This window comes from Tamandua tetradactyla, chromosome 15, assembly GCF_023851605.1.
Source record: "Tamandua tetradactyla isolate mTamTet1 chromosome 15, mTamTet1.pri, whole genome shotgun sequence".
In the NCBI taxonomy this organism is placed as follows: Eukaryota; Metazoa; Chordata; class Mammalia; order Pilosa; family Myrmecophagidae; genus Tamandua; species Tamandua tetradactyla.
In genome coordinates, this window is record NC_135341.1 from 34,911,544 (window position 1) to 34,937,660 (window position 26,117).

General features: G+C 38.4%; 1 protein-coding gene and 1 pseudogene across 11 annotated transcripts in view; both read right to left on the bottom strand.

The window, feature by feature from the left end:
• Positions 1-26,117, bottom strand: part of DOCK3 (dedicator of cytokinesis 3) — a 719,821-nt gene that overhangs the window by 232,165 nt on the left and 461,539 nt on the right. The window lies entirely within an intron of this gene.
• On the bottom strand, positions 771-2,467 carry LOC143657913 (glutamyl-tRNA(Gln) amidotransferase subunit C, mitochondrial pseudogene; annotated as a pseudogene).

Genomic DNA, 26,117 nt, shown 5'->3' on the forward strand with positions numbered 1-26,117 from the left:
TAGGAATAGAAGGGAACTTCCTCAAAACAATAAAGGGAATATATGAAAAACCCACAGCTAACTTCAGCCTTAATGGGGAAAGACCAAAAGCTTTCCCTCTAAGATCAGGAACAAGACAAGGATGCCTACTATCACCACTATTATTGCAGTAGATGTTCTACCAGAGCAATCAGACAAGAAAAAGAAATACAAGGCATCCAAATTGAAAAGGAAGAAGTAAAACTTTCCCTGTTTGCAGATGATATATGTCGACCCCCCCCCCAAAAAAAAATCCACAGCAAAGCTACTAGAGATAATAAATGAGCACAGCAAAGTGGCAGGGTACAAGATCAACACTCCAAAATCAGCAGTGTTTTTATACAGTAGTAATGAGCAAACTGGGAAGGAAATGGAGAAAAAATTTCCATTTACAATAGCAACCAAAAGAATAAAATATTAAGTAATAAGTTTAACTAAGGATACAAAAGACCTATACAAAGAAAACTACAAGAAATTGCTAAAAGACTTAAATAAATGGAAGGGAATACCATGTTCACCGATTGGAAGACTAAATATACTTAAGATGTCAATTCTATCCAAATTGATTTATACATTCAATGCAATACCAATTAAAATCCCAAAAGCTTACTTTGCAGAAATAGAAAAACCAATAAAAAAATTAATTTGGAAGGGAAAGATGCCCCGAATAGCTAAAAATGTCTTTAGAAAGAAAAACGAAGTGGAAGGTCTCATATTACGAAACTGCAGTAGTCAAAACAGCATGTTGTTTTGTTTTTTTTTCTGTTTAGAAATACATTTTAAACGTTTAGCAACTGACATGCGTGGTTGTCCTTGATTAACTTCACAGATTTCACCAAATAGGTACATTGATATTAAAAGACAATGGAGTTATTATAGAAACGTGTACCCAACTAGTATGGAGCAGGAGTGGATAACTTTATTCAGGGATAAAGGTAGTTGGTCTGATGGTGGTTTGAGATCTTCAATCCCAAGGGAAGTTTCAAGGTTCTCTTACAATTCAAGGCCAAGTTTATAAATTAAGCTGACTTTAAGGCAGCACAGCAGATAGAGGAAGGGAATGGGAAGAAAATAGTCTTTTTTGATGGGCAGCTGCACAAACATTGGAAAATTCTTAGCCAAAACCAACTCTGGCAGTTTGGTTAGAAAAATGTAAATTCTGTTGTTATCACAAAATGCAGCTTGATAGTCTTTTAGGGTAAACTCAGAGGAGAGATGATCAAACAGTAGGCCAAATAACTGTCCATAGATTATAGTCTTTCATAGCAAATAGGTCTATAAGTGAATACTTCCCATTTCCTGGGAAGCTGACAGTGCCCTTTATTTCCATTAACACCAGAAACTCATTGCCTTGCTCTGGCCTGGTCTTTCCCAATTTTGTCATCAGGAGAGTCAGTTACTAAAAATTGTGCACCAGTTGTGCACTGGATACTCCCAAGAATAGTTACTCAGCCTTGTGGGGAGGGCTCTTGTTCATCCAACTTTGGCAAAGAGATATTACCTGGGGGGGGGGGGGGGGGCACAAAATACTCTTCCACAACCCGACGGGAATTTTGTAGTAGTTCTTCAGCACAGTTGCCTCCTATCACATTATCAGCTCTCAGGTATAGGCATCTGTCCTCTATTACCGACTCCATGGGCTCCACTCCACTCCGTCCATGTCAACGGCGTGGAGCCGGTCGGCAAAGGCGATGGCTTTCTCCAGCCGCGTCACAGCCTCCTGGCCGCTGAAGTCCACAAGCGCCAGACGTTCCAGATGCTCGATCACCTCGGCTGATACTCGGCCACATCCCTGGGGCTTGAGGCGGGGAGCGTGGGTCTCTGGCGGGGCCTGCTCCGCCTGCCGTCCCGCTTCCCCATCTGCCTTGATGCCCCCTGCCCTGACCTGAGGACCTGTCTTACAGGTGAAGCCCCGGAGCCCGCTCAGCGGGACTCTACGCCACAGCTGCCCGGCCCACGCCCACATTTCCTTCGTTCTGCCCAAACAGCATGTTTTGATATAGACCCTCTCATCTATGAACAATTGATCTTTGATAAGGTGGTCAAGTCAACCCACCTGGGACAGAGCAGCCTCTTCAATGAGTGGTGCTTGGAAAACTGAATTTCCATAAGCAAAAGAATGAAAGAGGATCTATATCTCACACCCTACACAAAAATTAAGTCGTTAAACATTAGAGATAACACCATAAAACTTTTAAATGTAGGGAAATATCATACAACTTGTTATAGGAGACGGTTTCTTAGATATTACTCTAAAAGCATGAGCATTGAAGAAAGAAATAGATAAATGGGAACTCCTCAAAATTAAACACTTTTGTGCATCAAAGAACTTTGTCAAGAAAGTAAAAAGGCAGCCTATGCAATAGGAGATAGTATTTGGAAATCACATATCAGATAAGGGTCTAGTATCCAGAATGTATAAAGAGATTCTTCAACTCAACAACAAAAGAAAAACAACCCAATTAATAAATGGGCAAAAGACATGAATAGACATTTCATGTCTATTATAATATAATACAATAGCCAAATACAAATGACTATAAGGCACATGAAAAGATGCTCAACTTCACTGGCTATTAGGGAGATGCAAATCAAAACCACAATGAGATGTTATCTGTCACCTACTAGAATGGTCATTATCAAAACAACAGAAAATGACAAGTATTGGAGAGGATGTGGAGAAAGAAGCACACTTATCCACTGTAGTTGTAGCTGGGAATGTAAAATGATACAACTGCTCTAGAAGGCAGTTTGGCTGTTCCTCAGGAAGCTAAGTATAGAACTACCATATGATCCAGCAATTCAACTACTAGGTATACATTCAGAGGACCTGAGGGGAAGGACACAAATGGACACTGGCACACCAATGTTTATAGGACCATTATTTAAGATTGCCAAGAGATGGAAACAGCCGAAATGTCCATCAATGGATGAGTGTCCAAACAAGCGGTGGTATAGACATATGATGAAATATTACACAGCCGTAAGACAGAATAAAGTCATGAAGCATGTAACAATGTGGATGAAACTTGAGCATATTATGTTGAGTGAAATTATCCCGAAACAAAAGGACAAATACTGTATGGTCTCACTTTATGAACTAACATTAATGAGTGAACTTGGAGAACTGAAATTAAGAACACAGGTGATGAGGAGATAGATATAGGGTATAGATTGGGCAATTGGTGCGGAAGGAATACAGAGGTGCAACAGGACTGACTGTAAAAATTCAGAAATGGATAGCACAATACTACCTGATTACAGCACAATAATATATGTACGGAATGATGATGAATGCAGTATGAAAGAGGGAGAAGGGCTGGGGACACATATGAAACCAGAAGGAAAGATAGAGGTTGGGGACTGAGATGGTATAATTTAAGAATGCCTAGAGTGGACAATGATGGTGACTAAATATACAAAGGAAAAAATATTTTTGCATGAGGGAGAACAAATGAATGTCAATATTGCAGGGTGCTGAAAATAGATGGTATATTGGAAAAAGTACAATCAATGCAAGCTAGGGTCTATAGCCAACAATAACACTGCAATGTGCTTCCAGTGAATGCAACAAAGGCATTGTGCCAAAACTAAATGTCAATATGTGGGGGACATGGGGAAGGGGTATGGATTTTTTGTGGAATAAAAGGAAATATCTTCCTTTTATTGGCAAGGCATGTCTATACTACTTAGATTGGATTGTATGATGTGTGAATAAAACTGTTTAAAAATGAACAGAGAGAAATAAGTGCTAGAGAAAATGCAGACAAAGAGATGTACCTGTTCACTGTCAGTAGGGAACCTAAGAGGTACAGCCCCTTGGAGGGCAGTGTGGTGGTTCCACAGGAGGTTAGGGGTGGAGCTGCTATATGATCCTGCAATTCCACTGCTCAATATATATTTTGAGGAACTCAGTGTGGGACATAAATGGACATTTGCACACTTTCGTCTACGGTGGCAGTGTTTGCAATCCACAATTGATGGAGGTATACTAAGGGTACAACGACTGAGGAAAAGAAGGGGAAACCATGGTATATATACATATATATATGTATATACACACAATGGACTACTGAGCAGCTGCAAGGAGGAATGAAGTTGTGAGGTATGTAACCAGGTGAATGAACCTTAAGAACTGTATGTTGAATGAAATGTCAGAAACAAAAAGACAAATATTATCATACCTCACTCTAATGGACTAACTACAATATAAAAATGCGGTGAACGAAGTCAAGAGTATGGATTATCAGGCTGGGGCCTACTGTAAAAGAGTCCTAGATCGTAAGTTCTTACAGCAGTCACATATATTCAGGAGTTGTAACTGTTATTTCTAAATTCTGAGAAACTGAGCTGTTTGTTTATAACCTGGTCATTCCCCAAAACTTCGGGTATTTATGTGACACCTGAGATACCAAATTAGAGCTCTGAAGCTATGAAAGTCAGCAGTACCCCATACAGGAACTCTTTAAAAAGTTGAAAAATGGATATGACTTCAGGTAGAGATGTGAGTGAAGCTGATCTGGACGGGTCTAAGGTAAATCAGAATAAAGGATGATATCGTCCACATTTTAAAACAGAATAAAGAGTAAAGGATGATATTGTCCATATTTTAAAACTCCAACTTCTGTGTGAGACCAAAGGGAGAGATGTTTATTTAATGTAGAATTTATATTTTGGGTAGTGAATTTCCTAATCTAACTTGTATGGTCAGTTTAGTTGAACACCATAAGCACATGGAATCTTGAACAGGGCATGAGAATCTGTAGGTTTTTCCAGGTTAGTATGATGCCCCAATATATCCCAGAGTAATTTGGGCAGTGAATAAAGAAGTATTTGCAAGGTACCCTTGGGATACTGGGGAGAAAGGAGGAAATATTCATCTTCCCCATTTGGATAATTTCTGATATTCTCATAAGCAGTGGAGACAAACAAATCAATAGGCAGAGCCCTCGATCTTGGGGTTTGCCTGTATGAAAATTATTCCTCTAAAGGATAGGCTAAACCTACCTAAAATTAGGCCTAAGAGTTACCCCCAGAGAACCTCTTTTGTTGCTCACATGTGGCCTCTCTCTCTAAGCCAACACAGCACCTGAACTCATTGCCCTTCCCCTTATTTCTCTATAAAGAGAAGTTGATTTGTTTAAAAAAAAAAAAAAAAAAAAAAACAGCATGGTACTGGCACAAAGACAGAAGATTGACCAATTGAATCAAATTGAGAGTACAGAGCTCGATCACCAAATCTATGGCCAACTAACCTTCAACAAGGCCCCCAAATCCACTAAACTGGGACAGAATAATCTTTTCAATAATGAGAATGGGAACACTGGATAACAATAGCCAGAAGAATGAAAGCAGAACCCTACCTTCCACCCTATACAAAAAAATACCTGAAAGTGTATCAAAGATTCAAAGACCTAAATACAAAAGCCAATATCATAAAACTCCTAGAAGAAAAACTATGGAAACCTCTTCAAGACATAGTTATAGGAAGTAGTTTCTTAAACTTTACACCCAAAACACAAGCAATGACAGAAAAAGTAGATAAACAGGAACTCCTCAAATCAAATGCTTCTGTGATTCAAAAGACTATCAAAAAGTTAAGATGCAGTCAACTCAATGAAATATTTGTAAACCCCATTTTGGGAGAAAACATTTGTAAACTACATATGGGAGAAAATATATGTAAACATATCAGATAAAGGCTTGATATCCTGTGTACATAAAAAAATTGTACAACTCAACAACAAAAGAACAAACAACACAATTATAAAATGGACAAAGGAAATGAACAGACATTTTTCTAAACAGCAAATACAAAAAGTGCATGAAGAGGTGCTCATCTTCACTAGCTATTTGGGAAATGCAAATCAAGAGTAAAATGTGATATCATCATACCTATAAAACTAGTTGCTTTTAAACAAACAGAAAGCTACAAAATATTGGACAGGATGTGGAGAAATTGGAATACTTCATTGTTGGTGGGAATATATAATGGTACAGCTGCCATGGAAGACAGCTTGGCAGTTCCTCAGATAATTATTGAGTTGCCCAATGTCTCATCAATACCAATATTTGGTATATACCCAAAAGAGCTGAAACCAGTGACACAGACATTTGCACACTGATGTTCAGAGTGACTCTATTCATAATTTCCAAAAGATGGAAACAATCCAAATGCCCATGAACAGACTAGAGGATAAACAAAATGTGGTATATACATGCGATGGAATATTATGCAGCAATAAGAAGAAACAAGTTACTGAGGCATGCAACAACATGGATGAACCTTGAGGATATAATGCTGAGTGAAGTAAATCAGACACAAAAGGATATTGTATGATCTCACTATTATAACTCTGGAAACATATAATCAGAGGTTTATAATGAATAATATAGGGAACTTAGAGGTACATGGAAGCTAGAGATGGGTGAATGGTTACACAAGGAGGTTGAACTTGAATGTAAGGGAATAGCTACAAGTGATGGTAGTTCATTAGTGGGGTTATAAGTAACACTGTCATATTGAAGGTGAATATGATTGAAAGGGGTTTTATAGAGCCATGTTATCCCACAGATTAACTCTACAATTATAAATAAGTTCTTGCATGAACTACTTCAAAGATTTGATCTTGTACAAAGGGTCAATAACAGAGGGGTACAGTGTAAAACTACTATTGCATGCTATGGCCTATAATTAAGAGAAGACAGAAATGCCATGGCTAAATAATTGGGGGAGGGATAAGAGATACATATGTAGAGGTTTAGATTAGATATTTGGTGAGTTTGCGTTTATTGGTTCTTTGTTCTCTATGGAGTACCTAAAACTGTCTAAAATTGAGAGTGCTGATGATTGTACAACTAAGAGACAATGTTATAAGACACAGATTGGTTACTCTGAACATTATCCATGATGCCCAATAGATGGAGGAGGTTGAAGGGTAAAATGACTGGGAAGCAGAAACTGGAACTGTGTTGTATACATACAATGGAACACTGGGCTGTTACAAAAAGGAAAGAAGTCATGAGGCATGAAATGACATGAATGGCCCTCGGGGACATTATGTCGTGTGAAATAAGTAAAAAATAAAAGAACAAATATGGTACGGTCTCTCTTAGAAAATACTTATAAGAAAAATGGATCCTAGATTGTAAACTCTTATAGCAGTCACAATTAGTCTGTAGTTGTAAGTGTATTTTTAGATTCTGAGATGCTGTGCTATGTACATATAAGCTGGTATTTCCCTGGAACTTAGGGTACTTCTGTGACACCTAAAACTCAGAGTTGGAGTTATGCAGCAATGCTACATACAATAACTGTTAAAGTAACTGAAAAAGAGATCAGGCTTCAATTAGAGATGAAAGCAAAGCCAATCTGGTTGGGACTAAGTCAGAACACAGGGCAAAGGATGATATTATATGGATTCTAGAGCTTCACCTACTGCATGAGACAGAAGGCAGAGAGGCTTACTGTTTTAGAACCTAAATTTTCTGTAACATTGTTCTAGTTTGCACAAGCTACCAGAATGTGATATACCAGAAATGGAACGGCTTTTTAAAAAGGGAACTTAATAAGTTACAAATTTACAGTTCTAAGCCTATAAACATGTCCAACTAAGGCATCTAGGGAAAGATACCTTAATTGAAGGTAGGCTGATGGGTTATGAACACCTCTGTCAGCTGGGTAGTCACATGGCTAGCATCTGCTGGTCCCTTGCTCTGGAGTACATTGCTTTCAGTGTCTTTTCCTGTGGGGGTTCCTCACTTTGCTTCTCTGGGGCTGGCCTTTATCTGTTGGCTTCCCTTGTCTCTCTGCAGGTTCTGGCTTGCTTAACATCTCCTGGCAATGTCTGCTGGGCTCCAAGCATCTCCCAACAACCGTGTTTCTGTTCACCCAGTGTTGGCATCTATGTCAGCTATGCTCTGAAGTTCCTGTCAGCTCTGTCATTTCTAACTCTCTCCAAAATTCTTCCTCTTTTAAAGGGTCCCAGTAAACTAATCAAGACCCACCTGGAATAGGTAGAGTCACAGCGCCATCTAATCAAAGGTCACACCCACAACTGGGGCACATAACATCTCCATAGGAGACAACTTAATCAAAAGTTTCCAACCTGCAGTATTAAATCAGGATTAAAAGAAACGGCTGCCACCTACAAGACTGAATCAGGATTAAAACATGGCTTTTCTGGGGTACATAATACTTTCAAACTGACACAGATACAATCCAAATCAACCTGCCTGGACAGGTCATTTAAACAACCCAAACACATGGAGTCCAGAGAGGGAACGAGGCCTTGTTATTCTGTATAGCTTAACGTAATAACTAGCTACATCCCAGACTATGGTGGGCTAATAATTAAAAAGCACTGATAAAGTTCCTTGAGGAACCAGAGAAAAAATATGGAACTATTAAACTTTGCCACTTGGGAAACCCCTGGTACTCTCTCAAGCATCAGGAACTCACAAGTAAATAAACCATACCCTTGTTGTTTTAATTTATTTTTTATTTATGATACATAACCACATACAACCACAAACATTCTTATCATATGATCATTTCATTCTTGTTATATAATCAATAACTCACACTATCATCAAATAGTTGTATATTCGTCATCATGATCATTTCTTAAAACATCTGCATCAATTCAGAAAAAGAAAACAGAAAAAAATTCATACATACCATACCCCTTACCCCTCCCCTTCACCGATCACCAGCATTTCAATCAACTAAATTTATTTCAACATTTGTCCCCCCTATTATTTATTTATTTTTAATCCATATGTTTTACTTGTCCATCAATAAGGTAGACAAAAGGAGCATCAGACACAAGGCTCTCACAACCACACAGTCACACCGCAACAGCCATATCATCATACAATTATCTTCAAGAAACATGGCCACCGGAGTACAGCTCCACATTTTCAGGCACTTCCCTCCAGCCTCTCCATTACACCTTAACTAAACAGGTGGTATCTATTTAATGTGTACGAATAACCTCCAGATAACCTCTCGGACTCTGCTTGGACTCTCTCAGCCATTGACACTTTATTTTGTCTCATTTTGCTCTTCCCCCTTTTGGTCAAGAAGGTTTTCTCAATCCCTTAATGCTGAGTTCCAGCTCATTATAGGATTTCTGTCCCACGTTGCCAGGAAGGTCCCCCAAGTAGAGAGGGGGAGGGCAGTGAGTCTGCTTGCTGTGTCGGCCGAGAGAGAGAGGCCATATCTGAGCAACACTGGGGCTGACTCTCAGGCCTAATTTTAAGTAGGCTTAGCCTATCCTTTCCGGGATTAAGTTTCATATGAACAAACTCCAAGATTGGAGGCTTGGCCTATTGCTTTGGCTGTCCCCACTGCCTGTGAGAATATCAAGAATTCTTTACTTGGGGGAGTTGAATTTTCCCCCTTTCTCACCATTCTCCCTAGCATGCCCTTGTTTTTGAGGTCTGTCCTTATGAAACTTATCTCTGTAACGAAAAGCTAAGACTACCTATGATTAAATGGCTAAGAGTTACTTCTAGGAAGCCTCCTTTTTTTGCTCAGATGTGGCCTCTCCCTCTCTCTCTACGACAAACTGAGCAAGGAAAATCACGGCCCTCCCCCCCACATTCAGCAGTGAAAGTCTCCCCGACAATGTGGAACATACTGACCCCCAGTGATGATCCTGGCCCAGGCACTAAGGGATCAACAGTAACTTCCAGATCAAAAGAAGGAAAAGAAATGTAACAAAATAAAGCATCAGTGATTATAAGAGTTCAAACAAAAGTAGAGAGGTTATCCTGGGGACTACTATTATGCAAGCTTCAGCTAGATCTTGCTAATTGCCATGGTTTACCAAACCCCAACCAACATCATTCCTGCTAACTGCAAGTACCACCTAGGCCTTTAACTGACTCTATAAAAGTTTCACACACTAAGTTTACCTTCCAGAAACCCATAACCTCCACAATGTTCCTAGGCCAGTTAAGTTTTGAAACCCAGAGGGGACAGCTAATTTCATCCCCCAATTCTACATTGCCGACACACCTTTTCAATATGAAAAGTTATAACGGGCATAGCCCAAAGATCCCTGAAGACTGGGAGAAGTTTCAATCGAAAAAGAGTTATAACAGAGAACAACAGAATTTAACAAATGAGTATAACTGCTGAATCACTATACTGACACTTCTTTTATGCTCCAGTCTTTTGGAAGAGCCAGAAGGAAACACCTGAAATTATGGAATGGTAACCCAAACCAAACTTTGAAATCTGCTCTGTAACTACCTGTTAAAATGTACTTGGAAAATTGCTTTTTTGTCTAAATATGCTATATTTTGCAATAAAAACTATTAAAATATACATACTTTTTTTCAGATTATAAATTGGAAAATACAGAAAAGCAAAAGCCATGGAAATAAAATTGTCCATAATCATACCTTTCAGAGACAATCATAATCATGTTAATGTTTTGGTGTAAAGCCCTATAATGCTGCCATGTTGGTCATCCTCTTCATGATTATGATTACTATCTTAGCCTTCAAATACTCTTTTGATGCTCTTGCCCCCATTTTTCTATAGCCTATTGTCAACACAGCTATTGGAATGATCCTACTAAAACCCAAGACAGATCATGTCCCTCTGTCCACTCAAAACCCCCCAATGGCTGCCATTTCACTTAGAGTAAAATCCAAAATCTTTGTCATTGTACCACTCCTTCCCCAATACTAACCTCTTCTCTGACCTTACCTTCTACTCTCTTCTTTTTGCCACTTTCCCCTCTCTCACTAGTTTCAGTCACACTGGCCTTCTTGCTGTCCCCACACTCACTAAGCATGTTTCTGCCAGAGAACCTTTGCTTGCTGTTCTCAGTACCTGGAAACCTATTTTCCAAAAAATTTGCATGGCTGCTCCCTTACTTCCTTATGTCTTTACTTCTCTGGGCCCTCTTCCTTTATCCTGTCAAAAATCTGCCCTATCCCATGTTCTAGTGCCCTTTCCTGCTTTAATTTTCTCCTAGTATATTCAATTAAGTACAGTGTATATTTTATGCATTTATCTTATTTTTTTCCTACCTACCCTCCTTCCACTCCATGAAGGCTGAGAATTTTGCTGTCTACCACCCTGGTATATCTTCAGGGCCCAGAACAAGGCCTGCCTTTTAGTAGATGGATAAGTGAATATCTGCCAGAGTTTTTCTCTATGAGCACACACAAACTCAAGAAACCTACCCAGGACCAATCTGGCAAAGGGAAGTATCCTTCCTTTGTATAAGTGGAACAGCATATTTATAATATGAAGTTCTTTAACAGCAGAGGATATTTTACTGTTTTCCACTGATATCCAGGACTTAGAATAAGGCCCGACACTTTGTAAGCACAGAGTCAACTGTTTTAAGTATTTGGAGAATTTCTCTCTGAACTTTCTATGAGATTGTAGAGCACTGTCTTAAGTCTCTTGATGCATCTTTTATCAACTTTCAATGGTGGATTTATTTATTAAAATAGCAAAATGTAATTCAGACATAGATCTGGTAAATAAAGGTAGATAATAGAGGAAGGTAATATGGTTTTTGTCCAAGAAACCAGAGATGCAACTTATAAACTAGCTTTGCTTTCATTTCTTCAGATACCATAATCCCACAATTCTTGTCCTCACTACTCTTTTTCTCCTACATCTCAACCACTTCACTCTGAAGTCCCATTCTAGCTCTGGCTATAGCACATGGGCCTGCACCATCATTGGTTTAGCACGTGTTACATGTGTCGACCCACTGCATGTCTGGAGGTACTGAAAGATTTTTATTTTCCATTAAAAGCCCTCAAAAGAAAAGGATATATTTAGGTTGAAAACTTAGGAGTGACAAGAAGGTAGACATATAATGGAGTTTTGTAAAACTTTGATTTGAAGAATTCATAAGGTCTAGAATAGCTTTCCTGAGGGAAGAAAAAATTAGGAGTTAATTATTAACAATTAACTGAATTCAAAGTAAACTAGAAAAATTATTTCTATGTGAGTCTGTTCTAAATGTGTTCAGAGGGAAGGCTACTTGGAAAGTGCCTTATCAGAAAGCCGCAGAAACATGTCTAGATCCCATGAAGTTAGAATACACATATATAGCACTGGTGAGATAAAATATTCTCTACTGTGTTCTACCAAACAACTGATTTTTTTCAGATGGTTTTTATTCATAGTTTCTCAAAAGAAATAAAACAGAAAAAGCTAACAATCTCATCAAATGTACAGTTCAAAAATATTTTTTGGGAATTAACAAGTCCTAGGAAACATAATCAGAGTTATGTTAAACCAGACAAATCAGTTACTACTGGCAAGTTTGTGGCACTAGTAAAAATAAATTTAAAAATTAACTCTGTGGATCATATAAATATCTCTACAAAAATCTTGTTTTTTTTCAATCAGTAGAAAAGGCCTTTTTTCAAGAATTTTTTAAAAAATAACTTAATGGCTGTCTACAATGTGAGGTTAAATTGATTTTTTTAAAGTACAGAGGTTATGTTTCCAAAAATCCTACGCAGATAAGTATGACACTTCAGGCAGACATTTCTAGCAGAAGATTTTCCCTCTCCTGTAATTGAGCTATCAAATTTCTGCCTTAACTAACGCAAAAATATCAAGTAGTGAGCAACCCAGGTTTATAAACATACTAGGTACAGGAAATGCAGCATTCATTCTGGACTTTCACAAAGCAGTAATATTCCAGGGAGCACAGAACCAATAACCTTTTAAAAGGAAACAAAAACAAAAACACATTTCTTTTCTATGTAATTTTCACTAGAATCAGAGCAGCAAGGACTTTTGAAACTATGAAATGTCACTAACATCTATAATCAAATACAAGCATTAAATTTAAGAACTAAGAAATACACGAAAGAAATAACTGCTTAGCTCTAGCTATTGAACTGGGAGAATTTGGTCTGTGGAAACAGGGAGGCAGAGAAACCTGTCTTGGCACAAAGGAAAAGGGACTCTGAGATAGATACTGATCATACACAGTTGACCAGGCAAGTCCACAGTTTGAAAGTGTTTTTTTTTTTTTTTTAACTTTTAAAACTGTATAACAGAACATGTTAAAAAGCAAGGGGATAAAAGCAGTAATTTTCAAAGCATTCATCAACACATATAGGACAGATCCCAGAGTGTGATATGGGCTACCAATCTATCATCTCAGATTTCTCCTTCTAGCTGCTCCAGAACATTGGAGCATATTTTTTAACATCACAATTGACTTATTTTCCTTTTTTTGTGAAAAACAACATATATACAAAAAAGCAATAGCAATTTCAGGAAAATGGCTACTCGAATAGAGTAGATCGAGTTCAGCTCTGCTCCAAGAAAAAGTTAGAGAAGGGATGGGAGGGCGACTGAGATGGCGATTCAGGAGTTCAGCTGACCTGGGAGAGCCTTCTGCACCACTTAGGGTGGCCCTGGTTGCAGAGGCTGAGGAACTGAAAGGCAGAGAACTGGAGCCTAACGCGGAAGCATGGAGCCCACAGGAGTGCATGGACAGGGAAATGGGGACTAGGAAGTAAGCCAATCCGTGTTCCTTGAACACACTACGCTCATCAGCACAGCCCCATGACCCATAACTCATCCCACACCCCACCCCACACCCCACACAGCTAAACCCCATCACCTGCCCTCACTCCCCACGCTCCAAGCACCCTTGCCCCACCAAAACCCAGTGTGCATACCTGCCCCACACTCCCACCCCAAGTGCAGCCCAATCCATCTTTCCTGCACCCCTCTTGAGCACTACCTCCCCCTCCCTGAAGACTGTTGCCAATGCATAAAGGCTGCTGGTGCATACCTCCATACTCAGACTACACTCGACCCTCCCCCTCCCCACCCCCGCACACTGTGTTGCTCAGCCTCACACCACATACCCTGAGCTCTGGACATCAGTTTACAACACTCCTAGATCTGTGCATGTGCTCAGTCCCCAGTCACTCCCCTCAGCTCTGGGAACATCAGTTTACCGCACTTCTAGACCAATGCATATGCTCAGCCTCCAGTCACGCCCCCCAGCTCTAGGAACATCAGTTTACGGTACTCCTGGACCTGTGAACGCGCGTGACCCTTAATCACATCCTTCAGCTCTCGGAACATCAGTTTACGGCACTCCTATACCTGCACATGCTCATGTTCCCCAGTCACGTTCTTCAGCTCTGATAACCTCAGTTGATGGCAGTCCTAGACCCGTGCATGTGCATGGCCCTCAATCATGCTTCCCAGGTCTGAGAAAGCACTGACCTGCACAGCTGGGTGACATATGCCCCGAGCCCATGAAGGTATAACCTGACCTGCTGCCATAGCTCTGCACATGCGCATAAAGGACCCCACACTCTGGACCAGTTCACACCAGAGTTATGCCCATCAGACCTGTGCACCTGCACAGCTACATCCTCCCTGGCTGCTGGGCACCCACAATCACAAACACCAGCGTAATATCCCCAACCTGTGCTGCAACACATGTATACATGTGTATACACTGTTGTGTATACACTGTTGGGTCCCATTCCATACCCTGCATCCTGCCACACATCAACTCTGCAAATACAAGGCTTTAGACTACAGAAGGAAATCAACTCCCAAACTAAAGCAATCAAAATACTTACATGTGACAAAAGCAACAGATCACAATGCAGACCGATATAGCTCAGCCTAACAACCAAATTATAATACCAGAGGAGACAAAGATGTTGGAACAACTAATCACAGGTGTTCACAAAACTCTACTTAATAAAATAAGTGTGATGACTAATGACATAAAGAAGATAAAAAGACAGTATAAGAGCATAAAGAGGAATCTGAAAGAATAAATAGAAAAATAACAGATATCAAAGAGATTAAAGACTGTTGACCAAATAAAAAACATACTACAGGCACAAAGCAGCAGCTCTGAAGAGACAGAAAAAAAGAAAAAGCAATATAGAGGACAGGATAACTGATTTCAAACACTCAAAACACAAATGGCAAAAAAGACGGAAAATTTTGAATTAGATCTCAAGGAAAGAATAGGCAAAACAAAGCACACAAAAAATATAGAATCATTAGTGTTCCAGAAGGAGAAGACAGGAGTAAAGGGCTAGGAAGAGTAGTTGAGGATATGATGGGGAAAATCTTCCTAAATAAAGGACATAACTATACAGCCAAAGAAGCCAAATGAATTCTAAACAGAATAATTCCAAATAGGCCTTCCCCAAGACACAGAAACTAATCAGTGTGTCAAACGTTGAAGAGAATTCTGAAAGCAGCAAGAGAAAAAACAATCTATTACATATAAGGGAAATCATTTAACACTGAGTTTAGACTACTCAACTGGCACCATAAAAGTGAGAAGGCAGTGGTGTGATATATTTAAAATTCTGAAGGAGAAAGAAATCTATTCAGCCAAGAATTCTGAACCCAGCCAAACTGTCCTTCAAACTGAGGGAGAAGTTAAAATTTTCACAGACAAACAAATCCTGAAAGAATCTGTCAACATGAGACTGGGCCTACAAGAAATACCAAAGGGAGTTCTCCCAGTTGAAAATAAAAGATAGGAGAGGGAGGTCTGGAGGACGGCACAGAATTGAAGAGTACTAGTAAGGGTAACTTAAAGGATAAAAAAAGAAAGGGTAAAAGAATATGTATTTCTGACAAATAAAATAAAAACGATGAGAGGGTGGATTCAAGAAACACCTTTTCACTAATATATTTGAATGTTAGTGGACTAAACTTACCAATTAAAAGATACAGATTGGCAGAATAGATTTAGAAATATAATCCAGATATATGCTGCTTACAAGAGACTCATTTTAGACACAAGGATACAAATAGCTTCAAAGTGAAAGGATGGAAAAAGATTTTCTACGCAAGTTGCAACCAAAAGAAAGCAAGAGGAACTATATTAATATCAGATGAAACAGACTTTAAATGTAAAGACATCATAAGAGGCAAAGAAGGATACTATATATTAATTAAAGGGGCAATTTACCAAGAAGATTTAACAATCATATATGTATATGCTCCCAATCAAAGAGCTCCAAAGTACATAAGACAGACATTGGCAAAATTGAAAGGAGTGACAGATGTTTCAACAATAACAGTAGAAGACATCAATATACCACACTCCTCTATAGATAGAACCACCAGACAGAAGATCAAGGAAATAGACAAGTTAAACAACTTGATAAATGAATTAGACCTAACAGGCATATATAGGTCACTGCACCCCAAAAGACAAGGATATACATTCTTCTCTAGTGCTCATGGAACATTCTCCATGAGCATTTTTTGTGTTGGGCACAAAACAGGTCTTTATAAATTTTAAAATATTGAAATTATTCAAAGCATTTTCTCTGATCACAATGGAATAAAGCTGGATCTAAATAACCACCAAATTTTCTAAGAGTGGGTTATTTCATCTCTATATATTTTACATGAAATGGACAAATTCCTGGAAACACACAAACAAGCTATACTGATTCAAGAAAAAATAGAAGATCTCAACAAACCAATCACAAGTAAAGGGATTCAACAAACCAATCACAAGTAAAGAGATTCAGTCATCAAAAACTTTCCTACAGATGGGCAATGGAGGCTCAGTGGCAGAGATACTGCCTGCCATACTGGAGACCAAGGTTCACTTCCCAGTGCCTGCCCATGAAAAAATAATAATAATAATTAAAAAAAAAATCTTCCTACAATGAAAAGCTCATGGCCAGATGGCTTCACAGGGGAATTTTATCAAGCATTTCAAAAAGAACTAACACCAATTCTGCTCAAACTTTTCCAAAACACTGAGGAAAAAGGAACTCTACATAACTCATTTTATGAAGCTAATTATCATTTTAACACCAAAACCAGGTAAAGACGGTATAAGAAAGGAAAACTACAGGCTAATCTTCCTAATGAACATAGATGCAAAAATTCTCAATAAAATATTAGCAAATTGAATCCAACAACACATTAAAAGAATTACACACAACAACTAAGTGGCATTTATACAAGGAATGCAAGGATGATTCAACATAAGAAAATCAATTAATGTAATATAGCACTTGATCAACAAATCAAAACAAAAAAATCACATGATCATCTCGATTGATGCTGAAAAAGCATTCAACAAAATTCAACGTCCTTTTCTGATGAAAATACTCCAAAATATAGGAATCAAAGGGTAACTACCTCAATATGATAAAGGGAATGTATGAGTCCACTGGAGTGCATGGATGGGAGCTGGGACTAGGCATTTACAGCAGTCCTCGAACCGCACATGCGCACGGCCCTCAGTCACACTTCCCAGCTCTGAGAAAGTGCTGACCTGCACTGCCGGATCACATCTGACCCCAATCCACGAAGGCATAACACTGACCTGCTGCCACAGGTCTATGAATGCAGACAAAGGGCCCTGTACCCAAGACCTGCGTACACCAGGGTTATACCCCGCAGACCGGTGTGCCTGCATAGCTACATCCTTCCTGGCTGCTGGGCGCCCATGTTCACAAGCATCAGCATAACATCCTCAACCTGTGCCTACACCTGCCCTGAAACAAATCACCACACTTTTGTGCCCCACCCCGTACCCTGCTCTCTACTGCACGTCCATCCTGCAAACACAAGGCCTTAGACTAGTGAAAGAAGTCAACTCCCAAAGTAAATCAATCAAGATCTTTACATGTGATGAAAACAGTAGAAGATCACTAAGCACCTCACAATGCCAGCAGATATAGCCCTTCCTAACGACCAAATTAAAACACCAGAGGAGACACAGACATTAGAACAACTAATCAAAGACACTCATACAACTCTACTTAATAAGATAATTGGGATGGCAAATGACATAAAGGAGATAAAGAAGACAGCAGAAGAGCATAAAGAAGAATTTGAAAGAATAACTAGGAAAATAGTGGATATCACAGAAATTAAAGACTGTTGACCAAACATGACTGCTTGAGATCCCTGCAGATAAGCTCCAGTTGCATTGTGGTATATGACCTACTTTGCAGAGGGAAACAAAACTGCTTGCTTTAATAAACAAAGTGCTCATCAATTATTTTAAAAAGAAAAATTTTTTCCAGAGCCTCCTGAGATTTCCATAGAGGTAGATTATTTCATTTGGGTAAAATGCTTGGCTCTCAGGCAGAGCCATATATTTCAATTACAAAAGCTGATTTGTAAGAAAAAGTTCATTTTACACAAGTACATTCTGAATGCTGAGTAAACTCCAGAAGGGTAAGAAATGGGACTTTTTAGCTTGCTTCACATAGCATCCATGCAAAGGTGGCTAACTTAAGTGTTTTTATGCAAAAATTAAGAGAAGTAAGTTTTTAAGGGCAACTTGTATTCCCAAGCATAGCAGCGATGTCTGTACAGAGGAAGTCTATAGAGAAAGCCAGTTGAATATGGAATCAATCACCGATGTCCTCAGGATTTGGAGCACTCTGCCAATTTTGTAGGAAGCCAACAAGAGAACCCGGCAATATTAACTGGCATACCAATGGTATTGAGAAAATACGTTAGTCACAAAATACTCATTCTCCTGTGAATGAAGAAATTCACAAAATAGAAGAGATAGGTATTTCCAACCAGAACCAAACAGAGATAAGTCAAATTCTATTCTAAAAGAAGACTTTTGGAATGTTTGGAGGGAGGTAATTATACGGAAATTATTAAATATATTTAGATAATAGTTAGCATCCGTAATATATATGTATATGGAAAAAAAACTGTAACAAAGGCAATGAATTCCTTATAGAAGAAAGATTCTACAATATTAGAAGAAAATATGGAAAGAACATTTCAAATCCTGACTATTAAATGCTTTTCTTCTTTTACCCTATCATTACTCAAAAGCAAAGTATATATTTGTTCTCCACTGCCTAGCTTTTGAAGAAAGAGGAAAGATATAAGTGATAAATTTTAGTGTATTTTTCTAATCATACAGCAAAGTCAACATTTTTTAAATTTGCTATATCATCTTGCCCTTAAGATTGTTGCCTGCTACTTAAACTAAGAAAGTATCACTATCAAAACTTCAAAATTTATCAAATTTGAATTTGACAAACTTCAAAATTTGTCAATTTTGAATATTTCAAAATTCTCCTTTAAAAAGAATACTGAGGATTCTTTTAATAAATTTAGTCTTCTAAAAAATTACAAAAGATTAAAAAACTCCTTAAAATTCCTATACACTATATGAATACAGACACAATTTTTTCCCACAAATGGGATCATACTATACATATAGTTCCCAACTTACTGTTTTCAATTTACCACATTTCATTAACTTTCTTTAAATGCAGACTGTAATATGTATAAATAATCCCTGAGATAAGCAGAATTTCATGACGTGTCCCTAAACTCCCCTGCCCTCTTCCCCTCTCTTATCATTTCTCTTCCCTCATCCCTGGAACTGTGACTATGAAGGATTTCACTCATATGATTAGATTATACTATATGGCATGGCTGACCTTAAGATAAGATCAAGATGAACCAGATCTAATGACAAGTGTCCGTTAAAAGCTAAGTTTCCTCCCAGCAGTTGCAGAAAAGGAAAGTATGAGAAGGATTCACTGTGTGGTGGTGGGGTGAAGATGGAGGGAGCTACATATGAAAAAATGTGGGTGGCTTTTAGAAGGGGAAAACAGTTCCCAGTTGACAGCAAGAAAATGGGGACTTCAGGGCGGGCCATGGTGGCTCAGTAGGCAGAGTTTCTGTCTACCATGCCCAAGACCCGGGTTTGATTCCTGGTGCCTGCCCATGCAAAAAATGAAAAAAATAAAAAAATAAAATAAATGGGGACTTCAGTACTACAACTACGAATAACTGAATTCTGCCAATAAGTTTGGAAGTGAACTTTTCCCTAGGGCTTCCAGATGAGAGCTTAGCTCAACTGAAACTTTGATTTCAGCCTTATGAAAGCCTGAGCAGAGAACCCAGTTATACCTTGTTGGGATTCTGCCTTACGTAACTGCGAGCTAATGAAAGGATATTGCTTTAATCCATTAAATTTGTGGTTAATTTCTTACACAATAGAAAATGAACACAATGTTTGTCTCTCCTCTTTCACATAGTTTTTAAAGGTTATACTATTATTTAGTCATCTCTCTACTGATGGACAATTAGACTACCTTCAGGTATTTGTTACTGCAAAAATAACATACTCATACATATGAGAACAAATTTATTGGTCTCAAGTTCTTCACAGTATATGTATACATTTATAAAATGTGTTTCAGGTAGTTTTTACTATTTATGATTTACCTGTGTCTTTTTTTAAGTGATTAGTCTTGTAAATTATATGTCTTTTTAAGTTTTCTTTTTTTCAGAGAATTTTTATTTGTCCCATTTTTTCTTTAAATTCCATTATGTTATTTTCTTCCTTCTATTTTAAGTTTATTTTTTCTTCTTCTAGTATCATAAGATGAAAACTTAATTCATTTTTTTTATCTTTGCCAATAACCTGGGTTGTTGACAAGTACAGGATCCACATGGAGGAAGAGCTCAGCAAAATCTAGGGGCACAGGAAAGCCTCCAAATGCTGAAAGACTCCCAGGTAATATTTCCACACTGCCTCATGAAGGCCAGTATTTGGAAGCTATGCTGGTTTGAAATGATGTATGTACCCTAGAAAAGACATGTTTTAATCCTAATCCCACTTTGTAAAGTCAGCCGTTTCTTCTAATCCCTATTCAGTATTGAATGTTTGAAACTGTAATTAGATCATCTCCCCGGAGATGTGATTTAATCAAGAGTGGCTGTTAAACTGGATTAGCTGGAGGGGTGTCTCCACCCATTTAGGTGGGTCTTGATTAGTCTCTGGAGTCCTCTAAAAGAGGAAACATTCTGGAGAAAGAAGAGATTCAGAGAGAGAAGAGCAGAACATAGCCATGAGAAGCAGAGTCCCCCAGCCAGCGACCTTTGGAGATGAAGAAGGAACACATCTCCCGTGGAGCTTCATGCAACAGGCAGCCAGAAGAAGCTAGCAGATGACACCATGCTCACCATGTGCCCTTCCAGATGAGAGAGGAACCCTGTGTTCACCATGTGCCTTTCCAGATGAGAGAGAAACTCCGATTGTGTTTGCCATGTGCCCGTCCACTTGAGAGAGAAACCCTGAACTTCACTGGCCTTCTTGAACCAAGGTATTTTTCCCTGGATGCCTTTGATTGCACATTTCTATAGACTTGTTTTAATTGGGACATTTTCTTGGCCTTAGAACTGGAAACTAGCAACTTACTAAATTCCCCTTTTTAAAAGCCATTCTGTTTCTGGTATATGGCATTCCGGCAGCTGGCAGACTAGAACAGAAGCATTTAAAGGAACAACTGTAACATGGTTCTACAATAAGGGCAAAGCAATGTGCTCTGTCAATGGCAGGCCCTGACCTCATCTAAGGTACGTTTGACTCTAAGGTGAATATGGGGGTCTGAAGTTTCCTTTATGAATGCTTTTATTTTTTTAATTTAGATTTTAATCTTATATATGTGCAGAGATCTTAAAAAGTCAAATAGTTTAAGAGTCTTATAACAAAGAGCTACCATCCCCTGGCCAACAAATCCCTCACCTTTCATTTCATTTCCCACTTTCCTGAAGCAAAATTTTCAACCTTTTAAAGCAGATTCTTTTTGGATTTGCCTCCATATCTCTAAGATTATGCCGTTGTTATTGCTTCTTGATATTTCAGTTTTAGACATTATCTGCTAATTTTGCACTGTGGAAAGTATTTAGCAATTTTTCACCCTCCTCCAGCCCCTCTCTACCACAAACATATATTTCCACCCTCCTATTTTTATTTTCTCATAATATCATCATTTTGGTTACATCTGTATTCACTGTTTACATAAAATGACTGTTCACACTATTCACAATTGAGCTATGAGGTATATTACAAGTACACGAGTACTTTCCCTTTCCTGAAGAACATTTTGTTACCCCTTGTGGTAGTTAGATTCAGGTGTCAACTTGGCTAGGTGAATGTGCCTAGCTCTACTGCTGTGAACGTGAGCTAATGGCAGCATGTGAACCTCATCTGTTGTTGATTACATCTGCATTCAGCTAGGAGGCGTGTCTGCTGCAATGAATGACTTTTGTCTTAATTGGCTGGTACTTAAATAAGAGAGCTTAACATAGCACAGCCAAGCAGCTCAGCATATCTCATCTCAGCACTGGCAGCTCAGCCCAGGCCTTTAGAGATGCAGAAAGGAATCACCCTGAGGAAAGTTGCTGGAACCCAGAGGTCTGGAGAGGCCAGCAGAGATTACCCTGAACCTTCCCAGGTAAGAAATAAGAACCTCAGATGAAAGCTGCCTTTCCTCTGAAGGACTAATGAAATAAATCCCCTTTTATTAAAATGGCAAGGGTGCAGGGTAAGTAGGGGTTGACAAGAACAGAAACACATTTTACGAAGGGAAATTTGGTGGTGGTGAAGAACAACTCAGGGTTGGAAGACAGCAAAGTCAAGGAGTCTATGTTTGGGAGAAATGTGAAGGATCTGGAGTGACAGTGGTGATAAAATTAGGGGCAGAGTCAATTTATTTGGTATTTAGAAAGTAGAGAGAGCCTACACAGCCAGAGACCTTTGGAGATGAAGAAGGAAAATACCCTCAGGGAAGCTTCACGAAACAAAAAGTTGGGAGACAAAGCTAGCAGATGTTGCCATGTTCACCATGTGCCCTTCTAGCTGAGAGAGATCCTGAATGTCACTGGCCTTTCTTGAGTGAAGATTTCCTGACTCAGGTGCTGCTACAGGAATCAGGTCCAGGACTAGTTAAGCCCTCAGAGATCACTTTCCTCACTGCCTCTGCCTGTGTTCTCCATCACAATCGGTGCCTAATCCAGTGGCATGCAAGTGGTACAGTCTGGGGCTGCGGTGAAGAAGGAAAGAGACTTAGAAAAGTTCTTCTGAAAGGCTTCTAAATAAAACACCTTTTACCACTTAATGTATAAAGTGTGACAGGACAGCAGACAAGAGCCTGAGTGGATGGAATTGGTTAATGCAACCTCTGGAATAACAAACTATGCTCAGAAATTCCAGGGTGAGTCACCATGACTAGGGACTTGTCCATGAGCACCATCTTCATGGAACTAAACAGTCTGAGATTTGTGGATGTGACCAAATATTACTGTGCAAGACAGAGTTTGAAAATCCACATCTTCAAGGTGTCAGAATCCTTGAGGAAGATGACTATGTTAGAATGAGCCAGTGACCAGGGTAGCATGAGTGAATAAGGAACAGTTTCTACTAGATAGGGAATTTTCTATATAGCAATCACCATTTGAGCAAATTCAGGGTGAGTGGAGAATTTCTAATGAAGAAAGATAATATAAGTCTTCAAGTGGGAGGGTTTGGACAGACATAAGTTTTTCAACCACTTGAGCAAAATCCTTAGAGCATAAGCTTTCTATCACATGGTGAGTGTACATTTAACTCCATAAGAAAATTTCAAACCATCCTCCAGAGTAGCTAGCCATTTTGCATTCCAACCAGCATGGTATCAATTTGCCTTTTGCTCCATATTCTCATTGGCATTTAGTTTTATCATTATCTTGGATTTTAGCCAGTTTCATATTAAGTGAGTAGGGATATCTTATTTCTGTTTTGATTTAATTTCCCTAATGCCACATATTTTAATATTTTAGCTGTGAGTTGTGTGTTTAGATATGTGGCCCATTTTTAATGTTGTGTTGTTTACTTTTGCTCAATTTTAAGTGTTCTAATATATTCATGATATGAACCCTTTAACAAATATCTGATTTGCCAGCATCTCCTTGAAAAAAAAAAAGTACAGGTTGATGGGACACAAAGACTGATAGGGGAAGGAAAAGAGAAGGATGAGACTAAGAAAACTTCTAGATCTCTGAGAAAATGACAATGCCTTTCACCTGATTTAAAGAGCATGGGAGGAAGTACATACTTGAGGAAAAGATTAATTCAGTCTAGGTATATGGAGATAGCAATGTCTGAGAGACATTCAAGGGCTGATATATACTAGGACCTGAAACACAGGGTAGAGGTCTTGATTGGAGTTACAGATTTCAAGGTTAAATATTGATTCTGGTTTGGATGGTGTAACATCACAAAGGGAATTAGAGCTATGAATCCTCTGATACTATGTCGAACATTAGGGGCACACAAATCAATATCAAGCCCTTGTTCATGAGGGTTATTCTTGTGAAGCTGAGTCTGGCCCTGGAACCCTGGGATCAACAATTCCATCCTGATCAAAAGGGGGAAAATGTAACTAATAAATTCTCAGTGGCTAAGAGTTCAAATACAGTCAAGAGGCTTCTCTGGAGGTTGCTCTTATACAAGCATCAGTTAGACATTGCTACCATCGTAACTTGCCAAATTCCAACACAAACCATTCCAACCAATCCTAAAGAACACCTAGGGCAATATATAAGATTTCACAAGTGTTTCATGTACTAGAACAACTTTCCAGAAATCTACAACTTCCAGATGGGTTCCTGGATCAGATAAATCCTGAAACCTAGTGGGCCCAGCCTCTCCAGAACATCAGCTAGTTCCATCTCCCTACCCTATATTAGTGATAGTCCCTTTCAGCATGAAAAAGTTAGAATGTCCATAGCTCAAATACCCCTAAAGAGTGGGAAAGAAAGATCAAAGGTGATGGTGGAGTTATTCAGAGAAGATAGGGATTAACAAATGAGTATTACTGCTGAATCATTATACTGATCTTTCTTTTAGTCTCCAGCATCTAAGAGCAGCCAGAAGTAAAAACTTAAAATTGTGGAATTGTAACCCATACCAAACTCTGAAATCTGTTCTACAACTAATTGCTGTGCTTTGAAATGATTTTTTCACAAAAAAATTTTTTAAAAAGTCAATTGTGATCATATATATATATATATATATATTCCTTCTAGCCTCCTATATTCTGGAGCAACTAGAAGGAAAAATCTAAGAGGATGGTATGGTAGCCCATGACAAACTCTGGGATTTGTCCTGTAACTACTAGGTGAAGGGTGCTTTGAAAACTATTGCTTTTTTTTATTTCTTTGCTTTGTATGTATGTTATTTTATACAATTTTAAAAGTTTAAAAAAAAAAAGTGAGTATCATGAATACTAGAGTAGCACCACTTCACTGGAGACTAGATTAGCAGCATGTAATCGGAAAGATAGTTGGTCAAGGTGTTCTTTTAGAAGTAACATAGTAAACGAATGCTGTATGTCCGTATTCTGGGCACCTGATATAATATGCTTCTTTTAGTGATTTCTGACAACTGCTTAGAGAAAGTAATATAAGGTCAATATAACGCATAACCATAATTAAAGTAGAATTCTCTGATAATAGAAACTGATTGCTCTAAAATTCATGTGGGTTTACACAACTACCCAAATATTAATGGAAAGAAGAAAGAAGATTTATAGATTTTAGATTTGATTTGGATATAAAATTCTGCTCATTAGATCACTCATAATAACTTAAAAAAGTAACTGATATTTCAACGAAGGACTTCAGAGGTTTCCTATTTTAATATAAGGTGATACATTCAGGAATTTTTAAATGACCTTAACATTTCCAACAACTCTAAAATTTTTTTTTTACCTTTAAAAAATGCTTTATAGTTTTGCTATAAACAAATAAGTTTTTTGTTATAAGTTATTTTTATAATAACTTATAAACAGTAAGTTCAGAGATTAAAAAAAAAAAAAAAACTGGTGCACTAAAGATCCCCTGGAAATTACAAACCTTGGCAGTGAGGTGGCTCTGTTGAGCTTGGATTTTCTCAGTTCAGTAAACCCAATAAAGAATGTATTCGGGACCAGCAGTGTGTGAAGTATAGAGATTACAGAGAGAAGACACAATCCCTGCATTCAAGAACAACAAGGTTTTGTGCTCTCATTTTCAAATTAAACCCCATGGATTTTCAGCAATCCCACAGGGCACGAGGTGGGGAGCAGGGACACAGTGAGATCCTAGTTATCTCCTTCTACATCAACAGTGGAGGAGTTTTAATTTATCTGTTTCATACAATAAACTTCCACATAAAATCAAGCTTGTGGAAAGAATTTTTCTACACATGCATGCATACAAATAAATAAATAAAATTTACAAATCACTGGTCTATTAAAAACACAAGAACAGCCAGAGC